The sequence below is a fragment of the Heterodontus francisci genome, unplaced genomic scaffold, assembly GCF_036365525.1.
Source record: "Heterodontus francisci isolate sHetFra1 unplaced genomic scaffold, sHetFra1.hap1 HAP1_SCAFFOLD_544, whole genome shotgun sequence".
NCBI classification, from domain to species: domain Eukaryota; kingdom Metazoa; phylum Chordata; class Chondrichthyes; order Heterodontiformes; family Heterodontidae; genus Heterodontus; species Heterodontus francisci.
The window spans coordinates 374250-385206 of NW_027141127.1; the positions used below are offsets into that span (position 1 = coordinate 374250).

Genomic DNA, 10957 nt, shown 5'->3' on the forward strand with positions numbered 1-10957 from the left:
TCTCACTCTCACTCTCTCCCTCACTGACTCTCACTCTCCCTCTCTCCCTTGCTGTATCTCACTCTCACTCTCACTGTCACTCACTCTCACTCTCTCCCTCACTGTCACTCACTCTCTCCCTTGCTGGCTGTCACTCTCGCTCTCTCCCTCCCTGTCTCTCACTCTCACTCTCACTGTCTCTCACTCTCACACACACTTTCCCCCTCACTGTCACTCACTCTCACTCTCACTGTCTCTCACTCTGACACTCACTCTCTCCCTCCCTGTCTCTCACTCTCATTCTCGCTGTCTCTCACTCTCACACTCACTCTCTCCCTCACTGTCTCTCACTCTCACTCTCTCCCTTACTGTCTCTCACTCTCACTCTGTCCCTCACTGACTCACACACTCACTCTCTCCTTCACTGTCTCTCACTCTCACTCTCACTGTCTCTCACTCTCGCTGACTCACACTCTCACTCTCTTGCTCACTGTCTCTCACTCTTACTGTCTCTCACTCTCACACTCATTCTCTCCCTCACTGTCTCTCACTCTCACTCTCACTCTCTCCCTTCCTGTCTCTCACTCTCCCTCTCTCCCTCGCTGTATCTCACTCTCACTCTCACTGTCTCTCACTCTCACTCTCTCCCTTACTGTCTCTCACTCTCACACTATCCCTTACTGACTCTCACTCTCCCTCTCTCCCTCGCTGTATCTCACTCTCACTCTCACTGTCACTCACTCTCACTCTCTCCCTTACTGTCTCTAACTCTCACTCTCTCCCTTGCTGACTGTCACTCTCCCTCTCACTCTCACTGTCTCCCTCGCTGTCTCTCACTCTCACTCTCACTGACTCTCACTCTCACTCTCTCCCTCTCTGTCTCTCACTCTCACTGTGTCTCCCTCCCTGTCTCTCACTCTCACTCTTTCCCTCACAGTCTCTCACACTCACTCTCACTGTCTCTCACTCTCACACTCACTCTCTCCCTCACTGTCTCTCACTCACTCTCTCCCTCACTGTCTCTCACTCTCACTCTAACCCTCACTGACTATCACTCTCACTCTATCCCTCACTGTCTCTCAGTCATTCTCACTGTCTCCCTCCCTGTCTCTCACTCTCACTGTCTCGCTCCCTGTCTCTCACTCTCACTCTATCCCTCACTGACTCTCACTCTCACTCTCCCTGTCTCTCACTCTCGCTCTCTCCTCACTGTCTCTCAATCTCACTCTCACTGTTTATCACTCTCACTCTCACTGTCTTTCACTCTCACTCTCTCCCTCACTGTCTCTCACTCTCCCTCTCTCCCTCGCTGTATCTCACTCTCACTCTCTCCCTCCCTGTCTCTCACTCTCTCCCTCACTGTCTCTCACTCTCTCCCTCACTGTCTCTCACTCTCACTCTCACTCTCTCCCTTACTGTCTCTAACTCTCACTCTCTCCCTTGCTGACTGTCACTCTCACTCTCTCCTTCACTGTCTCTCACTCTCACTCTCTCTCACTCTCACTCTCATCCCTCCCTGTCTCTCACTCTCACTCTCACTGACTCTCACTCTCACTCTCTCCCTCTCTGTCTCTCACTCTCACTGTGTCTCCCTCCCTGTCTCTCACTCTCACTCTTTCCCTCACAGTCTCTCACACTCACTCTCACTTTCTCTCACTCTCACACTCATTCTCTCCCTCACTGTCTCTCACTCTCACTCTCTCCCTCACTGTCTCTCACTCTCACTCTATCCCTCACTGACTATCACTCTCACTCTATCCCTCACTGTCTCTTACTCTCACACTCACTCTCTCCCTCACTGTCTCTCACACTCCCTCACTGTCTCTCACTCTCACTCTCTCCCTTGCTGTATCTCACTCTCACTCTCACTGTCACTCAATCACACTCTCTCCGTTACTGTCTCTCACTCTCACTCTCTCCCTCACTGTCACTCACTCTCTCCCTTGCTGACTGTCACTCTCACTCTCTCCCTCACTGTCTCTCACTCTCACTGTCTCTCACTCTGACACTCACCCTCTCCCTCCCTGTCTCTCACTCTCACTCTCACTGTCTCTCACTCTCACACTCACTCTCTCCCTCACTGTCTCTCACTCTCACTCTCACTGTCTCTCACTCTCACTCTCTCTCTCTCCCTCACTGCATCTCACTCTCACTCTATCCCTCACTGACTCACACACTCACTCTCTCCTTCACTGTCTCTCACTCTCTCCCTTACTGACTGTCACTCTCACTCTCTCCCTCACTGTCTCTCACTCAGACTCTGACTCTGACTCTGACTCTCACTCTCTCTCACTCGCACTCTGATCCCTCCCTGTCTCTCTCTCTCAATCTATTCCTCACTGTCTCTCACTCTTACTGTCTCTCACTCTCACACTCAATCTCACTCTAACTGTCTCTCACTCTCACGCTCACTCTCACCGTCTCTCACTCTCACTGTCTCTCACTCTCTCCCTCCCCCTCCCTGTCTCTCACTCTCACTCTATCCCTCACTGTCTCTCACTCTCACTCTCACTGTCTCTCACTCTCACACTCATTCTATCCCTCACTGTCTCTAACGCTCCCTCTCTCCCTCACTGACTCTCACTCTCCCTCTCTCCCTCACTGTCTCTCAATCTCACTCTCACTTTCTCTCATTCTCACTCTCTCCCTCACTGTCTCTCTCTCACTGTCTCTCACTCTTACACTCATTCTCTCCCTCACTGTCTCCCACTCTCACACTCACTGTCTCTCACTCTCTCCCTCACTGTCTCTCAATCTTACTCTCACTGTCTCTCACTCTCGCTCTCACTCTCTCACTCTCACTGTCTCTCACTCTCATGCTCACTCTCACTGTCTCTCACTCTCAATCCAATGTATCTCACTCTCACTCTCTCACTCATTGTCTCTCACTCTCACTTTCTCCCTCCCTGTCTCTCACTCTCAATCTATATCTCACTTTCTCTCACTCTCACTCTCACTGTCTCTCACTCTCACACTCACTTTCCTCCTCACTGTCACTCACTCTCACTCTCACTGTCTCTCACTCTGACACTCACTCTCTCCCTCCCTGTCTCTCACTCTCACTGTCTCTCACTCTGACAATCACTCTCTCCCTCCCTGTCTCTCACTCTCACTCTCATTGTCTCTCACTCTCACACTCAATCTCTCCCTCACTGTCTCTCACTCTCACTGTCTCTCACTCTCACACTCTCTCTCTCCCTCACTGTCTCTCACTCTCACTCTCTCCCTCACTGACTCTCACTCTCCCTCTCTCCCTCGCTGTATCTCACTCTCACTCTCACTGTCTCTCACTCTCACTCTCTCCCTCCCTGTCTCTCACTCTCACTCTCTCCCTTACTGACTCTCACTCTCCCTCTCGCCCTCACTGATTCACATTCTCACTCTCACTGTCTCTCACTCTCACTCTCTCCCTCAATGTCTATCACTCTCTCCCTTGCTGACTGTCACTCTCACTCTCACCCTCACTGTCTCTCACTCTTACTGTCTCTCACTCTCACACTCACTCTCTCCCTCACTGTCTCTCACTCTCACTCTCACTGTCTCTCGCTCTCACACTCACTCTCTCCCTCACTGTCTCTCACTCTCACTCTCTCCCTCACTGTCTCTCACTCTCACTCTAACCCTCACTGACTATCACTCTCACTCTATCCCTCACTGTCTCTCAGTCATTCTCACTGTCTCCCTCCCTGTCTCTCACTCTCACTGTCTCGCTCCCTGTCTCTCACTCTCACTCTCTCCCTCACTGACTCTCACTCTCACTCTCCCTGTCTCTCACTCTCGCTCTCTCCTCACTGTCTCTCAATCTCACTCTCACTGTTTATCACTCTCACTCTCACTGTCTTTCACTCTCACTCTCTCCCTCACTGTCTCTCACTCTCCCTCTCTCCCTCGCTGTATCTCACTCTCACTCTCTCCCTCCCTGTCTCTCACTCTCTCCCTCACTGTCTCTCACTCTCACTCTCTCCCTCACTGTCTCTCACTCTCACTCTCTCCCTTACTGTCTCTAACTCTCACTCTCTCCCTTGCTGACTGTCACTCTCACTCTCTCCTTCACTGTCTCTCACTCTCACTCTCTCTCACTCTCACTCTCATCCCTCCCTGTCTCTCACTCTCACTCTCACTGACTCTCACTCTCACTCTCTCCCTCTCTGTCTCTCACTCTCACTGTGTCTCCCTCCCTGTCTCTCACTCTCACTCTTTCCCTCACAGTCTCTCACACTCACTCTCACTTTCTCTCACTCTCACACTCATTCTCTCCCTCACTGTCTCTCACTCTCACTCTCTCCCTCACTGACTCTCACTCTCCCTCTCTCCCTTGCTGTATCTCACTCTCACTCTCACTGTCACTCACTCTCACTCTCTCCCTCACTGTCACTCACTCTCTCCCTTGCTGGCTGACACTCTCGCTCTCTCCCTCCCTGTCTCTCACTCTCACTCTCACTGTCTCTCACTCTCACACACACTTTCCCCCTCACTGTCACTCACTCTCACTCTCACTGTCTCTCACTCTGACACTCACTCTCTCCCTCACTGTCTCTCACTCTCACTCTCTCCCTTGCTGTATCTCACTCTCTCCCCCACTGTCTCTCACTCTTGCTATCTCTCACTCTCACTCTCTCCCTCACTGTCTCTCAATTTACTCTCACTGTCTCTCACTCTTACTGTCTCTCACTCTCACACTCACTCTCTCCCTCACTGTCTCTCACGCTCACTCTCACCCTCTCTCTCTCCCTTACAGTCTCTCACTCTCACTGTCTCTCACTCTCTCCCTCACTGTCTCTCACTCTCACTCTATCCCTCACTGTCTCTCTCTCTCACGCTCACTCTCACTGTCTCTCACTCTCACACTCACTCTCTCCCTTACTGTCTCTCACTCTCACTCCACTGTCTCTCACTCTCACACTCACTCTCTCCCTCCCTGTCTCTCACTCTCACTGTCTCTCACTCTGACACTGTCTCTCTCCCTCCCTGTCTCTCACTCTCACTCTCACTCTCTCTGTCTCTCACTCTCACACTCTCTCTCTCCCTGACTGTCTCTCACTCTCACCCTTACTGACTCTCACTCTCCCTCTCTGCATCTAACTCTCACTCTCACTGTCTCTCACTCTCACTCTCTCCCTTACTGTCTCTCACTCTCACTCTATCCCTCACTGACTCACACACTCACTCTCTCCTTCACTGTCTCTCACTCTCACTCGCACTGTCTCTCACTCTCGCTGACTCACACTCTCACTCTCTCCCTCACTGTCTCTCACTCTAACCGTCTCTCACTCTCACACTCACTCTCTCCCTCACTGTCTCTCACTCTCACTCTTTCCCTTACTGACTCTCACTCTCCCTCTCGCTCTCACTGTCTCTCACTCTCACTCTGTACCTTACTGTCTCTCACTCTCACTCTCTCCCTCACTGTCTCTCACTCTCTCCCTTGCTGACTGTCACTCTCACTCTCATCCCTCACTGTCTCTCACTCTCACTCTGTACCTTACTGTCTCTCACTCTCACTCTCTCCCTCACTGGCTCTCACTCTCTCCCTGGCTGACTGTCACTCTCTCTCCCTCACTGTCTCTCAATCTTACTCTCACTGTTTCGCACTCTTGCTCTCACTCTCTCCCTCACTGTCTCTCACTCTTACTGTCTCTCACTCTCACACTCACTCTCTCCCTCACTGTCTCTCACTCTCACTCTCTCCCTTCCTGTCTCTCACTCTCTCCCTTACTGACTCTCACTCTCCCTCTCTCCCTCGCTGTATCTCACTCTCACTCTCACTGTCACTCACTCTCACTCTCTCCCTTACTGTCTCTCACTCTCACTCTCTCCCTCACTGTCACTCACTCTCTCCCTTGCTGACTGTCACTCTCACTCTCACTGTCTCACACACTCTCTCTCCCTCACTGTCTCTCACTCTCACTCTCTCCCTTACTGACTCTCACTCTCCCTCTCTCCCTCGCTGAATCTCACTCTCACTCTCACTGCCTCTCACTCTCACTCTCTCCCTTACTGTCTCTCACTCTCTATCTATCCCTCACTGACTCACACTCTCACTCTCTCCTTCACTGTCTCTCACTCTCACTCTCACTGTCTCTCACTCTCACTCCACTGTCTCTCACTCTCACTCTCTCCCTCACTGTCTCTCACTCTCTCCCTTGCTGACTGTCACTCTCACTCTCATCCCTCACTGTCTCTCACTCTCACTCTGTACCTTACTGTCTCTCACTCTCACTCTCTCCCTCACTGGCTCTCACTCTCTCCCTGGCTGACTGTCACTCTCACTCTCTCCCTCACTGTCTCTCAATCTTACTCTCACTGTTTCGCACTCTTGCTCTCACTCTCTCCCTCACTGTCTCTCACTCTTACTGTCTCTCACTCTCTCCCTCACTGTCTCTCACTCTCACTCTCTCCCTTCCTGTCTCTCACTCTCTCCCTTACTGACTCTCACTCTCCCTCTCTCCCTCGCTGTATCTCACTCTCACTCTCACTGTCACTCACTCTCACTCTCTCCCTTACTGTCTCTCACTCTCACTCTCTCCCTCACTGTCACTCACTCTCTCCCTTGCTGACTGTCACTCTCACTCTCACTGTCTCACACACTCTCTCTCCCTCACTGTCTCTCACTCTCACTCTCTCCCTTACTGACTCTCACTCTCCCTCTCTCCCTTGCTGAATCTCACTCTCTCCCTTGCTGAATCTCACTCTCACTCTCACTGCCTCTCACTCTCACTCTCTCCCTTACTGTCTCTCACTCTCTATCGACCCCTCACTGACTCACACTCTCACTCTCTCCTTCACTGTCTCTCACTCTCACTCTCACTGTCTCTCACTCTCACTCCACTGTCTCTCACTCTCACTCTCTCTCTCCCTGTCTCTCACTCTATCTCTCACTTTCTCTCACTCACACTCTCACTGTCTCTCACTCTCACACTCACTTTCCCCCTCACTGTCACTCACTCTCACTCTCACTGTCTCTCACTCTCACACTCACTCTCTCCCTCCCTGTCTCTCACTCACACTTTCACTGTCTCTCACTCCCACACTCACTCTCTCACTCACTGTCTCTCACTCTCACTCTCACTGTCTCTCAATCTCACACTCTCTCTCCCTCACTGTCTCTCACTCTCACTCTCTCCCTTACTGACTCTCACTCTCCCAGTCTCCCTTGCTGTATCTCACTCTCACTCTCCCTGTCTCTCACTCTCACTCTCTCCCTTACTGACTCTCACTCTCCCAGTCTCCCTTTCTGTATCTCACTCTCACTCTCCCTGTCTCTCACTCTCACTCTCTCTCTTACTGACTCTCACTCTCCCTCTCGCCCTCACTGATTCACATTCTCACTCTCACTGTCTCTCACTCTCACTCTGTACCTTACTGTCTCTCACTCTCACTCTCTCCCTCGCTGTCTCTCACTCTCTCCCTCACTGTCTCTCAATTTTACTCTCACTGTTTCTCACTCTCGCTCTCACTCTCTCCCTCACTGTCTCTCACTCTTACTGTCTCTCACTCTCACACTCACTCTCTCCCTCACTGTCTCTCACTCTCACACGCTCCCTCCCTGTCTCTCACTCACACTCTCACTGTCTCTCACTCTCGCTGACTCACACTCTTACTCTCTCCCTTCCTGTCTCTCACTCTCACTTTCTCCCTTACTGACTCTCACTCTCCCTCTCTCCCTTGCTGTATCTCACTCTCACTCTCACTGTCACTCACTCCCGCTCTCTCCCTTACTGTCTCTCACTCTCACTCTCTCCCTCACTGTCACTCACTCTCTCCCTTGCTGACTGTCACTCTCACTCTCTCCCTCACTGTCTCTCACTCTCACTGTCTCTCACTCTCACACTCACTTTCCCCCCCACTGTCACTCACTCTCACTCTCACTGTCTCTCACTCTCACACTCACTCTCTCCCTCCCTGTCTCTCACTCTCACTGTCTCTCACTCTGACACTCACTCTCTCCCTCCCTGTCTCTCACTCTCACTCTCACTGTCTCTCACTCTCACACTCACTCTCTCCCTCCCTGTCTCTCACTCTCACTGTCTCTCACTCTGACACTCACTCTCTCCCTCCCTGTCTCTCACGCTCACTGTCTCTCACTCTCACTCTCATTGTCTCTCACTCTCACACTCTCTCTCTCCCTTACTGTCTCTCACTCTCACTCTCTCCATCACTGTCACTCACTCTCTCCCTTGCTGACTGTCACTCTCACTCTCTCCCTCACTGTCTCTCACTCTCACTCTCACTGTCTCTCACTCTCACACTCACTTTCCCCCCCACTGTCACTCACTCTCACTGTCTCTCACTCTCACACTCACTCTCTCCCTCCCTGTCTCTCACTCTCACTGTCTCTCACTCTGACACTCACTCTCTCCCTCCCTGTCTCTCACTCTCACTCTCACTGTCTCTCACTCTCACTCTCACTCTCACTGTCTCTCACTCTCACACTCTCTCTCTCCCTGACTGTCTCTCACTCTCACTCTCTCCCTTACTGACTCTCACTCTTCCTCTCTCCCTCGCTGCATCTCACTCTCACTCTCACTGTCTCTCACTCTCACTCTATCCCTCACTGACTCACACTCTCACTCTCTCCTTCACTGTCTCTCACTCTCACTCTCACTGTCTCTCACTCTCGCTGACTCACACTCTCACTCTCTCCCTCACTGTCTCTCACTCTAACTGTCTCTCACTCTCACACTCACTCTCTCCCTCACTGTCTCTCACTCTCACTTTTTCCCTTACTGACTCTCACTCTCCCTCTCGCCCTCACTGATTCTCATTCTCACTCTCACTGTCTCTCACTCTCACTCTGTACCTTACTGTCTCTCACTCTCACTCTCTCCCTCACTGTCTCTCACTCTCTCCCTTGCTGACTGTCACTCTCACTCTCATCCCTCACTGTCTCTCACTCTCACTCTGTACCTTACTGTCTCTCACTCTCACTCTCTCCCTCACTGTCTCTCACTCTCTCCCTGGCTGACTGTCACTCGCACTCTCTCCCTCACTGTCTCTCAATCTTACTCTCACTGTTTCTCACTCTCGCTCTCACTCTCTCTCTCACTGTCTCTCACTCTTACTATCTCTCACTCTCACACTCACTCTCTCCCTCACTGTCTCTCACTCTTACTCTCTCCCTTCCTGTCTCTCACTCTCACTCTCTCCCTTACTGACTCTCACTCTCCCTCTCTCCTTCGCTGTATCTCACTCTCACTCTCACTGTCACTCACTCTCACACTCTCCCTTACTGTCTCTCACTCTCACTCTCTCCCTCACTGTCACTCACTCTCTCCCTTGCTGACTGTCACTCTCACTCTCACTGTCTCTCACACTCATTTTCCCCCTCACTGTCACTCACTCTCACTCTCTGTCTCTCACTCTCACACTCACTCTCTCCCTCCCTGTCTCTCACTCACACTCTCACTGTCTCTCACTCTCACACTCACTCTCTCCCTCACTGTCTCTCACTCTCACTCTCACTGTCTCTCACTCTCACACTCTCTCTCCCTCACTGTCTCTCACTCTCACTCTCTCCCTTACTGACTCTCACTCTCCCAGTCTCCCTTGCTGTATCTCACTCTCACTCTCACTGTCTCTCACTCTCACTCTCTCCCTCACTGTCACTCACTCTCACTCTCTGTCTCTCACTCTCACACTCACTCTCTCCCTCCCTGTCTCTCACTCACACTCTCACTGTCTCTCACTCTCACACTCACTCTCTCCCTCACTGTCTCTCACTCTCACTCTCACTGTCTCTCACTCTCACACTCTCTCACTCTCACTGACTCACACTCTCACTCTCTCCCTAACTGTCTCTCACTCTTACTGTCTCTCACTCTCACTCTCTCCCTTCCTGTCTCTCACTCTCTCCCTCACTGTCTCTCACTCTCTCCCTTGCAAACTGTCACTCTCACTCTCTCCCTCACTGTCTCTCTCACTCTCACTGATTCTCACTCTCCCTCTCTCCCTCTCTGTCTCTCACTCTCACTGTCTCTCCCTCCCTGTCTCTCACTCTCACTCTCTCCCTCACTGTCTCTCACTCTCACTGTCTCTCACTCTCACACTCACTCTCACCCTCACTGTCTCTCACTCTCACTCTCACTCTCACTCTCACTGTCTCTCACTCTCACACTCACTCTCACCCTCACTGTCTCTCACTCTCACATTATCCCTAACTGACTCTCACTCTCTCCTTCACTGTCTCTCTCTCTCTCACTCTCACTCTGTCCCTCACTGACTCTCACTCTCACTCTCTCCCTCATTGTCTCTCACTCTCACTGTCTCTCACTCTCACTCTATCCCTCACTGACTCTCACTCTCACTCTCTTCCTCACTGTCTCTCACTCTCACTCTCTCCCTCCCTGTCTCTCACTCTCACGCTCACTGTCTCTCACTCTCACACTCACTCTCTCCCTCACTGTCCCTCACTCTCACTCTCTCCCTCACTGTCCCTCACTATCTTTCTCCGTCCCTCCCTGTCTCTCTCTCTGTCTCTCTTTGTCTGTCTCTCTTTTTCTCTCTCTGTCTCTCTCTTCCTCTCTCTCTGTCTCCCTCACTCTGTCTGTCTGTCTCCCCATCCCTCCCTCTCTCACTCTGTCTCTCTCTGCCTCTCTCTCAGTCTCTCTGTCTCTCTCTGTCTCTCTCTCTGTCTCTCTCTCTCTATCTCTCTCTATCTCTGTCTCTCTCTCTGTCTCTCTATCGCTCTCTCTCTATTCTCTCTCTCGGTCTTCTTCTCTCTCTCTGTCTCTCTGTCTCTCTCTCTCTGTCTTCTGTCTCTCTCTCTCTGTCTCTCTCTGTCTGACTCTCCCTCTGTGTCTCTTTCTCCCTCTGTCTGTCTCTCCTTCTGTCTGTCTGTCTCTCTCTCTATCTCTCTCTGTCTCTCTCTCTCACTGTCTCTCAATGTCTCTCTCTCTCTCTCTGTCCATTCCTCCCTGTCTCACTTTCGCTTTCCCTCTCTCTCCCTCCCTCCCTGTCCCACTCTCTCTCTCTCTCTCCC

At 51.7% G+C, this 10957-nt stretch overlaps 1 long non-coding RNA gene across 1 annotated transcript in view; it reads right to left on the minus strand.

Annotated features, from left to right (window-relative positions):
- The window catches only part of LOC137362214 (uncharacterized), a 61726-nt gene that overhangs the window by 49823 nt on the left and 946 nt on the right, over positions 1–10957 (minus strand). The window lies entirely within an intron of this gene.